This window comes from Rhinoderma darwinii, chromosome 1 (assembly GCF_050947455.1).
Source record: "Rhinoderma darwinii isolate aRhiDar2 chromosome 1, aRhiDar2.hap1, whole genome shotgun sequence".
Taxonomy (NCBI): Eukaryota; Metazoa; Chordata; class Amphibia; order Anura; family Rhinodermatidae; genus Rhinoderma; species Rhinoderma darwinii.
The window spans coordinates 32,802,753-32,823,556 of record NC_134687.1 but is presented as its reverse complement, the minus strand read 5'-3'; positions in this window follow the sequence as shown (position 1 = coordinate 32,823,556).

Below are 20,804 nucleotides of genomic sequence, written 5' to 3'. Positions count from 1 at the left end.
CAGTCCCCCCCTGTAGGGAACGCCATACAGTCCCCCCCTGTAGGGAACGCCATACAGTCCCCCCTGTAGGGAACGCCATACAGTCCCCCTGTAGGGAACGCCATACACCCCCCCCCCGTAGGGAACGCCATACAGCCCCCCCGTAGATAACGCCATACAGCCCCCTCTGTAGATAGTGCCATACAGCCCCCTCTGTAGATATCTACAAAGGGGGCTGTATGGCGTTATCTACAGGGGGGCTGTATGGCGTTATCTACAGGGGGGCTGTATGGCGTTATCTACAGGGGGGCTGTATGGCGTTATCAAAAGGGGGGTTGTAAAAAAGGCACTATCTACAAGGGGGGGGTTGTGTGACACCCGGGGGAGGGGGGCCCCAGTCAAAAGTTTGCTATGGGGCCCAGTCTTTCCTAGTTACGCCCCTGCCAGCGGTTCTATTGAAATTCTATCAAAGAAATATATATATAATGAATGTTATTTATCCGTTAGGGGACTTGGCTTGTGTATAGAAGTTCCATCTGTATATTATCCTTTCCTGGCCAGGAGAATTTTTTTTAAATCTTTGTGTATAGCGCCATACAGTCCCCCTGTAGACAGCGCCATACAGTCCCGCCTGTAGACAGCGCCATAGAGCCCCGCTGTAGATAGCGCCATACAGCCCCCCTGTAGATAGCGCCATACAGCCCCCCTGTAGATAGCGCCATACAGTCCCCCCTCTAGATAATGCCACACAGTCCCCCTGTAGATAGCGCCATACAGTCTCCCTGTAGACAGCGCCATACAGTCCCCCTGTAGATAGCGCCATACAGTCCCCCCTGTAGATAGCGCCATACAGCCCCCCTGTAGATAGCGCCATACAGCCCCCCCTCTAGATAACGCCATACAGTCCCCCTGTAGATAGCACCATATAGTCCCCTTGTAGACAGCGCCATACAGTCCCCCCTGTAGATAGCGCCATACAGTCCCCTCTGTAGATAGCGCCATACAGCCCCCTGTAGATAACGCCATACAGCCCCCCGTAGATAAAGCCATACAGTCTCCCTGTAGATAACGCCATACAGCCCCCCTGTAGATAGCACCATACAGTCCCCCTGTAGATAGCGCCATACAGTCCCCCTGTAGATAACGCCATACAGTCCCCCTGTAGATAACGCCATACAGCCCCCCCTGTAGATAGCGCCATACAGCCCCCCCCTGTAGGGAACGCCATACAGTCCCCCCTGTAGGGAACGCCATACAGTCCCCCCCTGTAGGGAACGCCATACAGTCCCCCCCTGTAGGGAACGCCATACAGTCCCCCCCTGTAGGGAACGCCATACAGTCCCCCCCTGTAGGGAACGCCATACAGTCCCCCCCTGTAGGGAACGCCATACAGTCCCCCCCTGTAGGGAACGCCATACAGTCCCCCCCTGTAGGGAACGCCATACAGTCCCCCCTGTAGGGAACGCCATACAGTCCCCCTGTAGGGAACGCCATACACCCCCCCCCCGTAGGGAACGCCATACAGCCCCCCCCGTAGATAACGCCATACAGCCCCCTCTGTAGATAGTGCCATACAGCCCCCTCTGTAGATATCTACAAAGGGGGCTGTATGGCGTTATCTACAGGGGGGCTGTATGGCGTTATCTACAGGGGGGCTGTATGGCGTTATCTACAGGGGGGCTGTATGGCGTTATCAAAAGGGGGGTTTGTAAAAAAGGCACTATCTACAAGGGGGGGGGTTGTGTGACACCCGGGGGAGGGGGGGCCCCAGTCAAAAGTTTGCTATGGGGCCCAGTCTTTCCTAGTTACGCCCCTGCCAGCGGTTCTATTGAAATTCTATCAAAGAAATATATATAATGAATGTTATTTATCCGTTAGGGGACTTGGCTTGTGTATAGAAGTTCCATCTGTATATTATCCTTTCCTGGCCAGGAGAATTTTTTTAAAATCTTTGTGTATATATTTATATTTCCGGTAATATCTGGAGTTTAAAATAAAGTATTTTGATAAATTTCTAATTTAACCCAAGAGTGCCTAGTTATATTTCTGGACTATCTTTTTTCTTTTCTTTTTTTGTCTTGTTTGCAATAATCTTTATCAGAAATGGCACCGTGCTATATTTACATTGCATTTTTGGGTTTTTCAGGTATGGTTTAGTTATAACCACATCTTTTTCTATACAAGTTAGAAACATCCCTCCGGGGAGGACTTTTGTTCGGGTGGCAGACAGGAGAAGAATTCTCCGCTGGGGATACAGCTCCAAACTGGCTCGGCACGCTGGTGCTCGCAAAAGACTCGAGACCTGATAACTCGTCATTTCTGGTGGCCCACGCTCCCCAAAGATATTGTGGACTTTCTCTCTTCCTGTACTGTGTGTGCTTCCAACAAGGTTGCTCACTCCAAACACCCCTTCTTTGCCAAGTCAAGCCCCTCAGTCAGTCTACATGCAAGCCAAGCTTTCGAATTCCTTAGACTTTAAATGAGAGAGGCACACCATTCATGCACCTGATCCTCTTCTTAGCCTGATAGGTTTGATGAATGACCATGAGGGAATTCCCGTTTTCCTGAGAGGAGGGGGTCCCAGAGGTGAGCAGTGTATACACTACCAATATAAATTGTCACTGCCAGGAGCGTAACTAGAAACATCCATAGCAAACCTTTGAAAGGGGCCCTCCCCCGTTTTACATTTTGGGGCCCTTTTAAACTTTAGTTTGAAGTCCCAAGGTCGTAAATAACTATTTAACTGATCATTACATTTAAAAGGAATATAGATAGATATGAAAGAGACAGATATGATAAAAAGAGAGACAGATAGATAGATAGATAGATAGATAGATAGATAGATAGATAGATAGATAGATAGATAGATAGATAGATAGATAGATAGATAGATAGATAGATAGATAGATAGATAGATAGATAGATAGATAGATAGATAGAACGTTCTTAGGTATGGTGGGTGAATGGCGGAGACGCCTAGGTCTCCAAATAATTTAGATGGTTTGTCCAATAAGAGCATACCCTTTTAACTAGGCAGGTTCCCTGATAACTAGCGGATTGCCAAGGGTCTAGCTGGTGGGTTTGCCTGCAATCTGCTATTATCACCGGGAGCACCTGCCAAGACTTATACAATTAGGGGAAATGTGGTATTACATGGCGTCCAATTAAATCAATTGGCAACCACTTGCGCCATGTCCACTAGACGGAGAGTTACCCTTTGCAGTAGCTCTCCTCTCTAATTAGTCCCATCATCTATGATGTACAGACGCTCTTATATGGCATATGGATAAGGGTCGTCCTAAACATCTTCCCTTTTTCCATGTATTGATCCCCGGGCTTCACTGACAACACAACAAGGATTCTAAGGGCAGGAGGGGAGACATCTGGGAATTTGGGCCCATCTGGGAATCTGGGCCCATCTCTCTCATGTGTTGTTTTTTTTTTCCCATTCATTACTATGGTTACTACCTCTTTAAATCATGCTCAATTATATTAGTGTGTTATGATTATATATGTTTGTCTAAAAAAAAAAAGACAGATTGCCATGCAGACATTGGGGACTATGGGATTTTTTTTTAACCATGACATTCACCTAGTTTACCCTTTACCCAGAATATATTGTAGACACTGACGGGCTCTGTTGAACAGCCCTGTATAGTGGTTGTATAATTAGAAAACCAGTGGTTAACAGAGGAAAATTTTCATCTGACATTTCAAAAGAAAGTTCTAAAAAGTTTTCTAAATCCTGTGAGGTCTTATACTAAAATAGCAGGGAGCTGAGGATATTTGGGGTAGTAAGTTGTGTAGGTCAAATTTTAATATAGTGTGAGATAAAGAGGAAGGTGGGTGGAGTTATACAGTCTGTATATTACAAGCTGACTCAAAGCTACATGCGACTTTTACGTTTCTCAATCACAAGTTGCAAGTTATTCCTTGTGACATTTTGTTTTCATTCTTCCAGTTTTTGATGAGTTAGAAAAAATATGATGTCAGTAAAATGTGATTTCTTTAAAGTTTAATGTCAGCTTTTTAAACTAAGATGTATAAGTAAATCTCAATGACAGTGGAGGAAAGGTCAAATCTCTGACATAAGCAGGGACTTCACATCTTAACAACATTTAAACGTAACATTCACTTTCTGAAGGTGGAGGTCAACTTCTTAAAAGTTAGCCCCTTGCTCTATCCTGAGGATGCTGGCTATATTAGGATGTGGTCACATTGTGGTATTAGAATAGTGTTGTAATATTTTCCTTGTGCACTAAATGCACTGAATATTGGTTAGGTATTAAGTTGGAAGGTCCTCTTAAGGAGACAACACCTTTCAGTTTGCAGGTGTCTCTTGGCACCCTGGGCAAACAGATGATTTTGCACGGGGGAAGCCGCCACCAGCCAGACATTATGCCTGCTGCAGTGGAAATATAGTATTACATTTTAGTAATCCATGGATTGCTCGAGTCCTCCGGAACAGCCCTTTTACAGACTTTGTGTCCAGTAAACGAGCGCCGATCGACAATACAGCATGGCGATCAGTGCTCATTTGCTCCGTGGAAACGGAGCAATGATCGGAAGTATACAGTGAAGGAAATAAGTATTTGATCCCTTGCTGATATTGTAAGTTTGCCCACTGTCAAAGTCATGAACAGTCTAGAATTTTTAGGTTAGGTTAATTTTACCAGTGAGAGATAGATTATATAAAATAAAAAAAAAACAGAAAATCACATAGTCAAAATTATATATATTTATTTGCATTGTGCACAGAGAAATAAGTATTTGATCCCTTTGGCAAACAAGACTTAATACTTGGTGGCAAAACCCTTGTTGGCAAGCACAGCAGCCAGATGTTTTTTGTAGTTGATGATGAGGTTTGCACACGTTAGATGGAATTTTGGCCCACTCCTCTTTGCAGATCATCTGTAAATCATTAAGATTTCGAGGCTGTCGCTTGGCAACTCGGATCTTCAGCTCCCTCCATAAGTTTTCGATGGGATTAATGTCTGGAGACTGGCTAGGCCACCCCATGACCTTAATGTGCTTCTTTTTGAGCCACTCTTTTGTTGCCTTGGCTGTATGTTTCGGGTCATTGTCGTGCTGGAAGACCCAGCCACGAGCCATTTTTAATGTCCTGGTGGAGGGAAGTAGGTTGTCACTCAGGATTTGACGGTACATGGCTCCATCCATTCTCCGAATGATGCGGTGAAGTAGTCCTGTGCCCTTAGCAGAGAAACACCCCCAAAACATAATGTTTCCACCTTCATGCTTGACAGTGGGGATGGTGTTCTTTGGGTCATAGGCAGCATTTCTCTTCCTCCAAACACGGCAAGTTGAGTTAATGCCAAAGAGCTCAATTTTAGTCTCATCTGACCACAGCACCTTCTCCCAATCACTCTCAGAATCATCCAGATGTTCATTTGCAAACTTCAGACGGGCCTGTACATGTGCCTTCTTGAGCAGGGGGACCTTGCGGGCACTGCAGGATTTTAATCCATTACGGCGTAATGTGTTACCAATGGTTTTCTTGGTGACTGTGGTCCCAGCTGCCTTGAGATCATTAACAAGTTCCCCCCGTGTAGTTTTCGGCTGAGCTCTCACCTTCCTCAGGATCAAGGATACCCCACGAGGTGAGATTTTGCATGGAACCCCAGATCGATGTCGATTGACAGTCATTTTGCATGTCTTCTATTTTCTTACTATTGCACCAACAGTTGTCTCCTTCTCACCCAGCGTCTTACTTATGGTTTTGTAGCCCATTCCAGCATTGTGCAGGTCTATGATCTTGTCCCTGACATCCTTAGAAAGCTCTTTGGTCTTGCCCATGTTGTAGAGGTTAGAGTCAGACTGATGAATTAAGTCTGTGGACAGGAGTCTTTTATACAGGTGACCATGTAAGACAGCTTTAATGCAGTCTTTAATGCAGGCACCAAGTTGATTTGGAGCGTGTAACTGGTCTGGAGGAGGCTGAACTCTTAATGGTTGGTAAGGGATCAAATACTTATTTCTCTGTGCACAATGCAAATAAATATATATAATTTTGACAATGTGATTTTCTGTTTTGTTTTTTTATATAATCTATCTCTCACTGGTAAAATTAACCTAGCCTAAAAATTCTAGACTGTTCATGTCTTTGACAGTGGGCAAACTTACAAAATCAGCAAGGGATCAAATACTTATTTCCTTCACTGTATGTAGATGAACGATCGGTAATACGATAGTTAGAGATCTGTTCATTGACAAATGAGTGTTTGTCGTTTGATCACTGCACTCTAACAAGCACTCTTTTACCCAATCATTGGCCCATGTAAAATGGCCTAAGCAAAGAGATGTATATTAATCAAGAATATTTAATCGTGGGACAACCCCTTTAAAGGGTTATTCCCATCATAGACATTTATGGCATACTCACATACTCACACCTCGGGAACCCGCACCTATGTCCAGAACGGGGAGACCCAGACCCGTCTGGTGAGATAGCAGCCGCATCGAGGTGTAGAATGAATGAGGAGGTGGTCCTGTATGTTCATGGCTCTCTTTATTCAGTTCTAAGGGAGTTACGGAAAATGCTGAGTAAGCTTGCTCCCTCCACTCTACTTTCTCCACTCAAGCGTCACGCTTGAGTGGAGAAAGTAGAGTGGAGGGAGCAAGCTTACTCAGCAATTTGCCACCTCTTCATTCAATCTGGAGATAGGTGCCAGTCCAAGATATAGGACCCACACCTATCTACAGAACCTCCAAAACCGATAGGTGGAGGGAGTGGGGTGGAGAAAGCACACTATTGATTGATTTTAACTCTTGAGTAACAGCTGCAGTCCATAAGATTGCATTCAACTCAATGAACTGCAGCTGTAGCTCAATAGTTAAAATTGATCAGTAGCACTACAAAAAGTCTAGGTGTAGCCCTGGCCTTACTTGGCTGTTTCCGTAACTCCCATAGTAATGAGCAGAGAGAGACGTATACATGTGTGACTACCTCCTCATCCATTCTATACCTGGATTCGGCAGCCGCCCTACCAAATGGGTTTGGACACCCTGTTCTGGAGATAGGTGTGTGTCCCAGAGGTGGGAGCTGCACATACCAGACATTCATGGCATAATCTGTGGATATGCCATAACTGTCTATGATGGGAATTTGTGAAATTTGAGTTTTTCTCATTGAAAAAGGGGGATGTGACTTTGCATGGATCGCTGATCATTGCACAGACCATATAGCAGCTGTGTAACAACTTGGTTCGAGAAGCTGCGCTAAGTTACTTGCATTGTGCAGGTTATATATGTCCGAAATAAGTTTGTGTAAGATGGCAGGACTTTGTCTCTGACTGGGAGGCAGCATGCTACTACATAAATATTCTAGCACTGCTGAGCCAGCAGAAGGTGACCAGACAGCCTAAGCCCATCCCTACAGTTAAGCCCCAACCCACCAGCTGTATGCTACACAAAAAGGAGGAAGATGGACCTGTTTTCTATGCCAGATTTCTGTGTGAACATTTCAACACAATAAAAAGGTCTTGAAGATAGTATATCCTATAGTACTGTTCTCTTTATTTGGTGTAGATGGACCTTTTGGGCGCCCTCAGGCTCCAGAGTCCCAGTGCAAAGACACCATCTGGAAACAATTACCACTTAGATTACTGGTGCAAGAGATAATTATCGAAAGCGTTTGGTGGACAATCTGTGCTTCTAGGGTGTAACAAGTAACCATGGGGCTTTATAGCAAAACAGAATGAGGCCTCACCCACCATGATAACCAACTGCAGCAAACAAATTCAGGATTTGAAAAGCATATGGTTATTTTGGACTTCCCTGGGTCTTTTCCTAATTTTCTTGAAAAATCTTCAATTCTTCTCCTGAGCACTCTGTTTCTTAATACCATTTAGAAATCTGTATGATTTCCTATTCTATAAATAAATTAATAGAAAGAATTAAAAGTGGACAACCCCCCTAACTAAGCCTCACTTCTAAATGATCATGGTCCCCCTTGCTATGCCTGCTACAATGGTCAGCAGATAAAGAAGAATAACTGCCCAAAGAGAAAGTGTGTCAGTATCGAGTGTTTAGAGGGTTTGGGGTGAAGGGCGATAGCCTGGGCTATAGTCACACACAGCACCAAGGGCAGTACCAGTTCTAAGACGTCCCTGGAAACAAGAAGGCTAATAAGACATGAATATCTACAAAAGACTGGGACGGCATCTAAACACAACTGGGGATGCAACAGTTAAAAAACAGTCATGACCAAACATGCATGGGATTTGCATGGTCCCCTGGCCTTCTTTCTCATTCCCAACAGGTGTTATGGTTAGATGTCCCCCTTTGAAATTGACCAAAGACAATAAGTGCATAAGAGAGTATGACTCCATCAGGGACGGGAGCTGAGCTGGATAATTTGTACAGTTGGCACTACACCTATGCCCCTTCTTTCTGGGGTACAAAAATGAGGCCAGTTTGGTGGTTACTGGTAAGTTCATATACCCCGTAATATAATGAAAAATTGAGTAACCTATTGCTGCTCCATAGATACACCTAAAAAAAACTAATTTTTTTTTGATTCTTGTTATAGCCTAACGAGAGAGACACTGAATATTCCAACATTCTCTTCTCTACATCTGTTTGTCCATCATAGTGTGTGAGTGCTCATGTTATTGCTGTGCAGAAATGACAGGATGCGGTACTACCCAGGTACTCCCCCGTAATCACGTGACTGATGCTGATAGCAGCTGGCTCTATCAAGAATTACTCTTTGCAAAATTAAAACTAGTTCTTGGCTACACATCTACTTATAGCATTCCTAAATTTTCATAATAATCTGTCATATGTGCGTACATGAGGAATAACACTATTTCTGGCCATTACATGATTTGTATTCTGCATTTTTTAGCAGTTTTCCTTCTGCAGGCTCTCTCTCTAATTCTCCGCTATTATGTCTCCCATACACAGCACACAGAAAGAAGAGAACATCCTGATCCCCAATTTCTTTGTAGCACAACTTCAGAAGCAGCAGCAGCATGGAGAACATTATACAGAAGTAATAAGCAGTGTATCTGTGAATCCAGCACAGGTGCTGCAGCGTCTCTGTGTGTCTCTCTGCCTTTATCTCATTCTGCTCCCTCCTCCCCATCCCCTTTCCATAGACTTCTATTGGCAGCTGTAATTTGATCCTTCGGTGAGCTGATAATCTGTCTGGTCTCTCAAGAATTGAAAGTGAATGATCAGTGCAGGAGGCAGTTGGAAGGGGGGCAATGCCCGATAAGTGGAAAAAGAGGCATTTTCTCTAATAAGATATATTACAAAGCTTCTTATATTCGCTTGTACTATTAAGTTAGTTTGTTGAAAGGTTAGTGACCATTTAAACTTCTGTAAAACATTCCTATGAATCTTAGTTCTCGCCATTAGAACCTGTCATGTTTGGTAGAAATATTCATAGTGTAGTAGTTATTCTGAGGACCATCATAAACCCCATCATCAGGTTGGAGCACAGATTTCAGATTTCCTTTACCCTGGGTGGGTATCCTCCTGTACCTATTGTGAGTCTCTGTTGAGTTATGCATAATGCAGGAACTCCAGAAAGTGGTGGAAGAAAAGTCACAACTGCTCTACAGTAAATGCGATCATATTTATGTGCTTAAAGGGGTTTTCCCACAAACACATATACAGTGAAGGAAATAAGTATTTGATCCCTTGCTGATTTTGTAAGTTTGCCCACTGTCAAGACATGAACAGTCTAGAATTTTTAGGCTAGGTTATTTTTACCAGTGAGAGATAGATTATATAAAAATAAAAAAACAGAGAATCACATAGTCAAAATTATATATATTTATTTGCATTGTGCACAGAGAAATAAGTATTTGATCCCTTTGGCAAACAAGACTTAATACTTGGTGGCAAAACCCTTGTTGGCAAGCACAGCAGTCAGACGTTTTTAGTAGTTGATGATGAGGTTTGCACACATGTTAGATGGAATTTTGGCCCACTCCTCTTTGCAGATCATCTGTAAATCATTACGATTTCGAGGCTGTCGCTTGGCAACTCGGATCTTCAGCTCCCTCCATAAGTTTTCGATGGGATTAAGGTCATGAGACTGGCTAGGCCACTTCATGACCTTAATGTGCTTCTTTTTGAGCCACTCCTTTATTGCCTTGGCTGTATGTTTCGGGTCATTGTTGTGCTGGAAGACCCAGCCACGAGCCATTTTTAATGTCCTGGTGGAGGGAAGGAGGTTGTCACTCAGGATTTGACGGTACATGGCTCCATCCATTCTCACATTGATGCGGTGAAGTAGTCCTGTACCCTTAGCAGAGAAACACCCCCAAAACATAATGTTTCCACCTCCATGCTTGACAGTGGGGACGGTGTTCTTTGGGTCATAGGCAGCATTTCTCTTCCTCCAAACACGGCGAGTTGAGTTAATGCCAAAGAGCTCAATTTTAGTCTCATCTGACCACAGCACCTTCTCCCAATCACTCTCAGAATCATCCAGATGTTCATTTGCAAACTTCAGACGGGCCTGTACATGTGCCTTCTTGAGCAGGGGGACCTTGCGGGCACTGCAGGATTTTAATCCATTACGGCGTAATGTGTTACCAATGGTTTTCTTGGTGACTGTGGTCCCAGCTGCCTTGAGATCATTAACAAGTTCCCCCCGTGTAGTTTTCGGCTGAGTTCTCACCTTCCTCAGGATCAAGGATACCCCACGAGGTGAGATTTTGCATGGAGCCCCAGATCGATGTCGATTGACAGTCATTTTATATGTCTTCCATTTTCTTACTATTGCACCAACAGTTGTCTCCTTCTCACCCAGCGTCTTACTTATGGTTTTGTAGCCCATTCCAGCCTTGTGCAGGTCTATGATCTTGTCCCTGACATCCTTAGAAAGCTCTTTGGTCTTGCCCATGTTGTAGAGGTTAGAGTCAGACTGATTAATTGAGTCTGTGGACAGGAGTCTTTTATACAGGTGACCATTTAAGACAGCTGTCTTTAATGCAGGCACCGAGTTGATTTGGAGCGTGTAACTGGTCTGGAGGAGGCTGAACTCTTAATGGTTGGTAGGGGATCAAATACTTATTTCTCTGTGCACAATGCAAATAAATATATATAATTTTGACAATGTGATTTTCTGCTTTGTTTTTTTATATAATCTATCTCTCACTGGTAAAATTAACCTAGCCTAAAAATTCTAGACTGTTCATGTCTTTGACAGTGGGCAAACTTACAAAATCAGCAAGGGATCAAATACTTATTTCCTTCACTGTAACCCCTATCCACGGGATAGGGGATACATATGTGATTGCTGGGGGTCTAACCGCTGGGACCCCTAGCGATGTGGAGAACAGGGGATCGAAAGTCCTCCGAAGTGCTCCATGAGAATATTTTCGGCGACACACATGCTCGACCACCGCTTTATTCACATCTATGGAGCTGCCGGAGAAAACGTTCCTGGAAGTCCCATAGAAATTAATGGAGCGCTGGTTGAGCATGGAGCGATTCGGGAAACTTTCGGTCCCCCGTTCTCCCCATCACTGGGGGTACCAGTGGTTGGACCCCCAGTGATCACACATGTATCCCTTATCCAGTAGATAAGGGATACACGTGTTTTGTGGGAAAACCCCTTCAATACTTACCCCACGCTACTTATTTTGGCCTGATCTTGAGTTTTATTATACTGGGTAAAAACCACGCAGCATATCCGACCTGGAACCCGCGGAACTTTCCGTCCTAAAAATCGCATAATTTTTCGGACGGAAATTCTGCTGCGTAATTAAGCGCACATACTTACCCCCTCCTCTGACATCCGCTCCGGCCTCCCAGGATGACGTTTCAGGCCAAGTGATGCTGCTGCCTGTGATTGGCTGCAGCGGTCACATGGGATACAAAGTCATCCCAGGAGGCCAGACTGCACGAAGAAGGAGGGCGTTCTGGGTAAGTATGATTTTTTTATTTCTCACGGCATTGCGAATAACCGCTGCGATTACGCTGCAAAAGTCGCAATACTTGGCTTTCTGCTGCGGGTTTTGCATCCCCATTGAATTCAATTGGGAAAACCTGCAAGGGAAAATCAACAAAAATGCAGCATAAATGCTGCGGAATTAAATTCCGCACTGCAGGTCAAGTTCTTAACGTTTACGCTGCGTTTTTTTTCTCCGCAGCGTGGGCATGAGATTTACTAAATCTCATCCACTTTGCTGCTACTGTAAACGCTGTGGAATTTCCGCACACAATTCCCTTGCAGGGGTTCCGCAGCATTTACGCTACGTGGGAACCCGGCCTAATGCTGTGATGCAATTGTAAATTCCATGCCTGCATTTATCTTTTTCTTTTTTTTAACAGTCCGAATCTTTCAAGCATCAGCTTGGATACACATGGAGCGAGGAGTGCATTGCAGATAGAGCTTTGGGGCTTCCATTCTGAACAAACATGAACTGCAATGCATCCTGTTATGTGAAGTGTTTACAAACCGTTAAGCTTCCTGACGCATGAACTCGGGCCTGCGTACGAAGAGGGAGTTTCCTGAATAAATTGTATTACCATAGAGACCGTGGATACTCCCCTTCTGCTGCTCATATACGTCACTTGCAGGCACTGTACTTCCTATACTAGATTGTACTCAGTGAGGTCAGCAGCACGTTGGATATACACCATAAATAAACACCAATAAAGTGCTTAAAGGGAAACTCCACAAAGTTATAAATATGCTCAAGTCTAAACTCTTGTCTATAGGGGGCAGTATTATAGCAAGTAGTGCTGGCAGAATAAAAAGATCCTACTGAGGTGGTCAGGCCAGAGCAAGTATAAAATATGACAACCACTTTCTAAGGCAGAAATGTGCTCCAAGCAGATGTGACATTTCCTTCTGTCACGGGGTGACAATGAGTACAGGAGAAAGCTTTTTCCAAATGTGAAATCAGTACTCCATCCTGAGAAATTATGGGTTAATTCCCTCAAAGGCCGGGCCAATTTTGGCCTTGAGAACTAGAACAATTTTTAGATTCTTTTTTCTCTCATAATGTTTTTATTTTTAGTTTGACGTAAATGTATGAGGCTTTTTGGGGGGGGGGGGCTGAGTTGTACTTTATGCAGGTGCCTGTTTTTTGGTACATATACATTAGCATTTAATTTATATAGAATTTTTTTGGGCCAAAAATGCTGAAAAAAACAGCTCTGCTAAAGTATTCCATTTTTTTATTTTACAGCATACACCGTTCATCATAAATGTTGCTATAAATTTATTGTGCAGGTTGTTATGGTTGGAACGGTGCTAAAAGTATTGGGACACACCTCTTCATCATTGAATTCAGGTGTTTCATTCAGTCCCATTGCCACAGGTGAATAAAATCCAGCACCTCACCATGCAGTCAACTTTACAAACATTTGTGATAGAATGGGTCGTTGTAAAGAGATCACTGTATCCAGCGCGGTCCTGTAATAGGACGCCACCGTTGTAACAAGTCAGTGCCTGAAATGTCTTCCCTCCCAGATTTTCTACGATCAACTGTCAGTGGTATTATTGTAAAATGGAAGCGTTTAGAAACCACAGCAACTCAGCCACGAAGTGCAGACCACGTAAAGCTACAGAGTGGGGGCGCCGAGTGCTGAGGCGCATAGTGGATAAAAGTCACCAATGCTTTGCTGATACAGTAAATGCAAAGTACAAACCTCCTCTGCCATTAAGATCTGCACAAAAACGGTACCCACGGGAGCTTCATGGCATGAGGGCCGGGCAGCTGCATGCCAGCCTTAGATCACCAAGCACAATGCCAAGCGTCACATGGAGTGGTGTATAGCCGCCGCCACTGGACTCTGGAGCAGTAGAAACGTGTTCTGTGAAGTGATGAATCACCTTCTCTATCTAATGGACAAGTCTGGGTTTGGTGAATGCCAGTAGAACGTTACCTACCTACGTTTGATAATGCTATGGGGTTATTTTTCAGGGGTCGGCCCCTTCGTACCAGTGAAGGGATATCTTAATGCTTCAGCATACCAAGACATTTTAGACAATTGTTGCTTCCAACTTTGTGGTAACAGTTTGGGGTTCGGTCCTTTTCTGTTCCAGCATGATTGTGCCCCAGTGCACAAGGTCTATAAAGACATGGTTGGACTTTGGGGTGGAAGGATTTGACTGGCCGCACAGAGTCCTGATCTCAACCCCATCCAACACCTTTGGGATGAACTAGAACGGATATTACAAACCAGGCCCTCTCATCCAACATCAGTGTTCGACCTCACAAATGCTCTTCTGGATTAATGGGCAAAAATTCCCAGAGACACACTCCAAAATCCTGTAGAAAACATTCCCAGAAGAGTGGAAGATGTTTTAGCTGCAAAGGAGGGACCAACTCCATATTAATGCCTGTGGATGTAGGATGGGATGTCATAAAAGATCCAAAGATCCTGTAGGTGTAATGTGTAGGTGTTCCAAAACTATTGTCCTTATAGTGTATCTATATGCCAGTTCTGATAGTACACTAGCCTAAGTATGCTTTAAAGGGAATGTGTCGCTAGAAATTATTAATTTTTAAATAATTAGTATTTGAGTGATTACACATTGTTTTAATTTTTTTAATTTTTTCACAAGTCATAATTAGATTCTAATTTATAACATTTCCATGTGCTGGGCACTAGAGGGAGCAGTTCCCAAAATTGCCGCATGGTCACTGTGGTAAAGTAACCTCATTGATTTATGCTGCAAATTTGGGGTGGACACACTCTCCTCTAGTGTTCTCACACAATCCCCCCTCCCTTCTTCTGGCTAGTGCCAGGAGAAGGAAGGGTTTGAATCTTCAAACCTCCTACACTATGTGCCGCCATTTTCTGAGCAACTGCACAGTGTAGGCCGATTAGATACAGGGCTCAGCAGACAGTATCACACGAACATAATACACACATCACATACACAAACATAATACACACATCACATACACGAACATAAATTACCTGCCGCCACCACCACCTACGCTGATCTACGCTCCTATTCTTTGCGCCTGAACATATGGCCGGAAGCCACAGCCGGAAGTCGTCATCTTACTGTCCGGCAGCGGCTTCCGGTCCACATGAAAATGGCGCCGGATTTCACTCTGCGCATGCTCCCGTTGGCATTTTCTATGGGGTTGTATGTGCCGTATTCCATCTCTGTAGAGATGTAAAAGTTTGAACACAATAAAAATTTGAATGTGACAACACTAATAAATACAATTTTTGTTTATATTTTATTAAAAGCAATATAATAAAAATAAATTTAAATCATGACAACTTCCCTTTAACAACAGTAAATGTGGTCAGAAAGCCCTAGGGTCGTTCAGTAGACCCTGGGCTGTCTATCCATATAATGTATGGGTACCGATCTTGTCACAGGGATTCTGTAATGTCGGGGTAGGGAGACAGACAGGGGAGCCCTAATCTACCCGCCACTCAGTCCCTGCCTACTTGCACGGCCCCTCCTAGGCGACGGCGTACAACTGGGCGACGGTCCCTATGCTCAATAAGTGAACGACAGACAAACAGACAAGGGTACACAGAAGCTAAGGGAAATGGGACAATTGCCCACGGCAACACCGTGAGCAACAAGAGTAGTGAACGAGCCGAGTCAAACCAGGAGTGTACGAGGTACCAAACGCAGAGCAGGAGAGTAGTCAGTAAAGCCAGGGTCAATTTGAAGCAAAGGTCAATAGTACTAGCAGGAACAGCAGAGCCAGGAAACCAGACAGAATCACAGGCAAAGACTAGCAGGAAATTAAGGTATAAATAGACCGAGGGCGGGAGCTAGCTCCGTCTGGCCAGGCTGCGATAGGTTCTCCCACTCCTCAGCCTACCAGCCTGAGTGGTAGCAGATCGAGTCACTCTATCAGACCTAGGAACAGATGCAGACTGATTAACCACGGGCGTCGACACAGAAGCTGTGTCTAGCATATCCTTTACTGATTCCCTGTGAAGTGGAGGTCCCACCCTTGATCTTTCCCTTTGAATGCTGCGATCAGCACTGATTGTGACATTCAAAGGGCTAACAACCGAGTTTATAGGTTCCTTTGATCTACACAGATAGATTGGGGCTGTTGTTGTGTATTACAGCTGTTGCCCTGCTCCTGATCACACTTGTTATGCCCGTGCGGTCAGCAGGACGAGTATGTCCTCAGCAGATGCAGCGTCTTCATGCCCCAAAATCCCTGAGGATGCTGCATCTGCACCAAAACATGTTGGGGGGGCTATATTAATCCTATTTTAGAGCAATGTTAACAGCTGACCTTTATTATTGACCATAGTTAGTACCTTTACTTAGCGATAACTGATCTATACTATTCACTACAGCTAGCACCTGTTAGGGATCTGCCAGGTACTACGTCTAGGTATACTCCTGGGATTAATCAATCCACACCTGAGGCCAGACCTGTTCGACTGACACCCTCTCCCACCAACCAGGGTGGCAGGCTCAGGAGTGGGAGAGCCTATCACGGCCTGGTCAGTCGGAGTTAGCTCCGCCCCCTGTCCTTTATTACCTGCTGTGTTCTCCTCCTCAGTGCTTGTAATTCTTTTGGATTCCTGGCCCCACTGCTGCTTGCTCCAGCCTGCTTCTGCCGTGCTTCTGCCTTGCTGCTGTTCTGCTTAACCTGCTTTGCTTTGCCTCCGGCTTGCTTCCTCCTCCGTGCTCACTTGGGTATACTCCACCTTATCCTGGTCCTGACTACTCATTCACCGCTCCGTTTCCTCGCGGCGTTCCGTGGGCTACTGCCCCTTCCCTTGCGTGTTCCCTGTTTGTTTTCCCGTGCACCTAGACAGCGTAGGGACCGCCGCCCAGTTGTACCCCGTCGCCTAGGGCGGGTCGTTGCAAGTAGGCAGGGACAGGGCGGTGGGTAGATTAGGGCTCACTTTCCCTTCACCTCCTTCCTGCCATTACATAATTACAAGCCCCTTACCTAGTCTACCATTTCCCCTACGCTGACGCTATCATGGACCCCCTTGAGACCCTGACCCAGCAGATGCAGGGCCTCTCCCTACAGGTCCAGGCCCTGGCCCAGAGGGTCAACCAGGGTGACGCTGCCGTAGTAGTTCCCCTCACCTCACCTCTAGAACCCGACCTCAAGTTACCTGACCGGTTCTCAGGGGACCGTAAGACGTTTCTCTCCTTCCGGGAGAGTTGCAGACTGTATTTCCGCCTTAAACCCCACTCCTCAGGTTCCGAGAACCAGCGGGTGGGTATCATCATATCCCGACTCCAGGAAGGGCCCCAAGAGTGGGCCTTCTCCTTGGCTCCTGACGCCCCTGAACTTTCCTCTGTTGATCGCTTTTTCTCTGCCCTCGGACTCATTTACGACGAGACTGACAGGACTGCTTTAGCCGAGAGTCAGCTGGTGACCTTACGTCAGGGTAGGAGACCGGTTGAGGAGTACTGTTCTGATTTTAGAAAGTGGTGCGTAGCTTCTCGGTGGAACGATCCGGCCCTAAGGTGCCAGTTTAGGTTAGGATTATCTGACGCCCTGAAGGATCTGCTGGTTAGCTACCCCTCTTCTGACTCCCTTGACCAGGTTATGGCCCTAGCAGTACGACTTGACCGACGTCTCAGGGAACATCAGCTTGAACGCTTCAATGTGCTCCCCTCTGATTTTTCTGCGATCCCCCCCGAGGTCCCGTCTCCTCACCGCTCCACGGAGGACTCGGAGGTACCTATGCAACTCGGGGCCTCCATGTCCCCTCGACAACGTAGGGAGTTTCGCAGAATGAAGGGTCTCTGCTTCTACTGTGGGGACGACAAGCATCTTCTGAACACCTGTCCCAGGCGCAAGAATAAAAAGCCGGAAAACTTCCGCGCCTAAGTGATCATCGGGGAGGTCACTTGGGCGCACAGGTATTTCCCGTTAATGTGAAACGCAATAAAATTTTGCTTCCTTTTCAGGTCTCGTTTGCTGGCCGGTCTGCCACTGGCAGTGCCTTCGTGGATTCTGGCTCATCTGCTAATATCATGTCTGTGGAATTTGCTACGTCTCTAAAAATGCCTTTTATTGATTTACCTTATCCTATCCCTGTAGTAGGTATCGACTCAACTCCCCTTGCTAATGGTTATTTTACTCAGCATACTCCTGTTTTTGAACTCCTGGTTGGCTCCATGCATTTGGAGCAGTGCTCTGTACTGGTGATGCAGGGATTATCGTCTGATCTGGTATTAGGTCTTCCCTGGTTGCAGTTGCATAATCCCACGTTTGATTGGAATACTGGGGATCTCACCAAATGGGGTAATGAATGTCTTATGTCATGTCTTTCTGTTAACTCTATTTCTCCCCGGGAGGAGGTAAACACGCTTCCTGAGTTTGTTCAGGACTTCGCCGATGTGTTTTCTAAGGAGACCTCCGAGGTGTTGCCCCCCCATAGAGATTACGATTGCGCCATCGATTTGGTGCCTGGTGCCAAGCTTCCTAAGGGTAGGATATTTAATCTTTCATGTCCTGAACGTGAAGCTATGAGGGTGTATATCCAAGAATGCCTGGCCAAGGGTTTCATTCGCCCCTCGACTTCTCCTGTAGGTGCTTCTTCTTTGTGGGGAAGAAGGATGGTGGTCTTAGGCCGTGCATTGATTATCGTAACCTGAATAAGGTCACCGTAAGGAACCAGTACCCACTTCCTTTGATTCCGGATCTTTTTAATCAGGTTCAGGGAGCCCAATGGTTTTCTAAGTTCGATCTACGGGGGGCATATAACCTTATCCGCATCAAAGAGGGGGATGAGTGGAAAACTGCGTTCAACACACCCGAGGGTCATTTCGAATACCTGGTCATGCCCTTTGGGTTGTGTAATGCCCCTGCTGTCTTCCAGAATTTTATTAATGAAATCCTGAGAGATTACCTGGGTAATTTTCTTGTTGTGTACCTTGATGACATACTGGTGTTTTCCAAGGACTGGTCCTCCCACGTGGAGCATGTCAGGAAGGTGCTCCACGTCCTTCGGGAGAATAATCTGTTTGCTAAGACTGAAAAATGTGTCTTTGGGGTACAGGAGATACCATTTTTAGGGCAAATCCTCACTCCTCATGAATTCCGCATGGACCCTGCCAAGGTTCAGGCTGTGGCGGAATGGGTCCAACCTGCCTCCCTTAAGGCGTTACAGTGTTTTTTAGGGTTCGCCAACTATTACAGGAGATTTATTGCCAACTTCTCGGTCGTCGCTAAGCCTCTTACGGACCTTACTCGCAAGGGTGCTGATGTCCTCCATTGGCCCCCCGAGGCCGTCCAGGCCTTTGAGACCCGCAAGAAGTGCTTTATCTCGGCCCCCGTGCTGATTCAGCCCAACCAAGAGGAGCCATTTATTGTGGAGGTTGACGCATCCGAGGTGGGAGTGGGGGCCGTCTTGTCCCAGGGTACCAGCTCCCTCACCCATCTCCGCCCCTGTGCTTACTTCTCTAGGAAGTTTTCGCCCACGGAGAGTAACTATGATATTGGCAACCGCGAACTTCTAGCCATTAAATGGGCTTTTGAAGAGTGGCGGCACTTCCTGGAGGGGGCCAGACACCAGGTAACGGTCCTTACGGATCACAAGAATCTGGTTTTCCTAGAATCGGCCCGGAGGCTTAATCCTAGACAAGCTCGGTGGGCACTATTCTTTACCAGATTTAATTTCTTGGTTACCTATAGGGCTGGGTCCAAGAATATTAAGGCTGATGCCCTGTTACGTAGTTTCATGGCCAATCCTCCTTCCGAAAAAAATCCTGCTTGTATTTTACCCCCTGGTATAATCATTTCTGTCACGGATTCTGATTTAGCTTCTGATATCGCGGCTGATCAGGGTGCAGCTCCCGGGAATGTCCCTGGGGACAAACTGTTTGTTCCCCTGCAATACCGGCTAAGGGTACTCAGGGAAAACCATGACTCCGCTCTATCTGGTCATCCTGGCATCTTGGGCACCAAACACCTCATTACCAGAAACTATTGGTGGCCTGGGTTGCCTAAAGACGTTAGGGCTTACGTCGCCGCTTGTGAGGTTTGCGCTAGGTCCAAAACCCCTAGGTCCTGACCTGCGGGCCTACTACGTTCCTTGCCCATTCCCCAGAGACCTTGGACCCATATCTCCATGGATTTTATCACCGATTTGCCTCCATCTCAGGGCAAGTCGGTGGTGTGGGTGGTAGTAGACCGCTTCAGCAAGATGTGCCACTTTGTGCCCCTTAAGAAGCTACCTAACGCCAAGACGTTAGCTTCTTTGTTTGTGAAACACATCCTGCGTCTCCATGGGGCCCCAGTCAATATCGTTTCTGACAGAGGGGTACAATTTGTTTCCTTATTTTGGAGAGCCTTTTGTAAAAAGTTGGAGATTGATCTGTCCTTCTCCTCCGCCTTCCATCCCGAAACTAATGGCCAAACGGAGAGGACTAACCAGTCCCTGGAACAATATTTAAGGTGTTTCATCTCTGACTGTCAATTCGATTGGGTCTCATTCCTTCCCCTTGCTGAATTTTCCCTGAATAACTGGGTCAGTAACTCGTCAGGGGTCTCCCCGTTTTTCTGTAATTTCGGGTTTAACCCAAGGTTCTCCTCCGTTTCCCCTGGTTGTTCCAATAATCCTGAGGTAGAGGATGTTCATCGGGAACTGCGCACTGTCTGGGCCCAGGTTCAGAAGAACCTAGAGGCGTCCCAGAGCGCACAAAAGATTCAGGCGGATAGTAGACGTTCTGCTAACCCCCGGTTTGTCGTCGGGGATTTGGTCTGGTTGTCGTCCAGGAACTTGCGCCTTAAGGTCCCGTCCAGGAAGTTTGCTCCCCGATTTATTGGGCCTTATAAGATCATTGAAGTCCTCAACCCTGTATCCTTCCGTCTGGAGCTGCCCCCATCCTTTCGCATACATGACGTCTTCCATGCCTCCCTCCT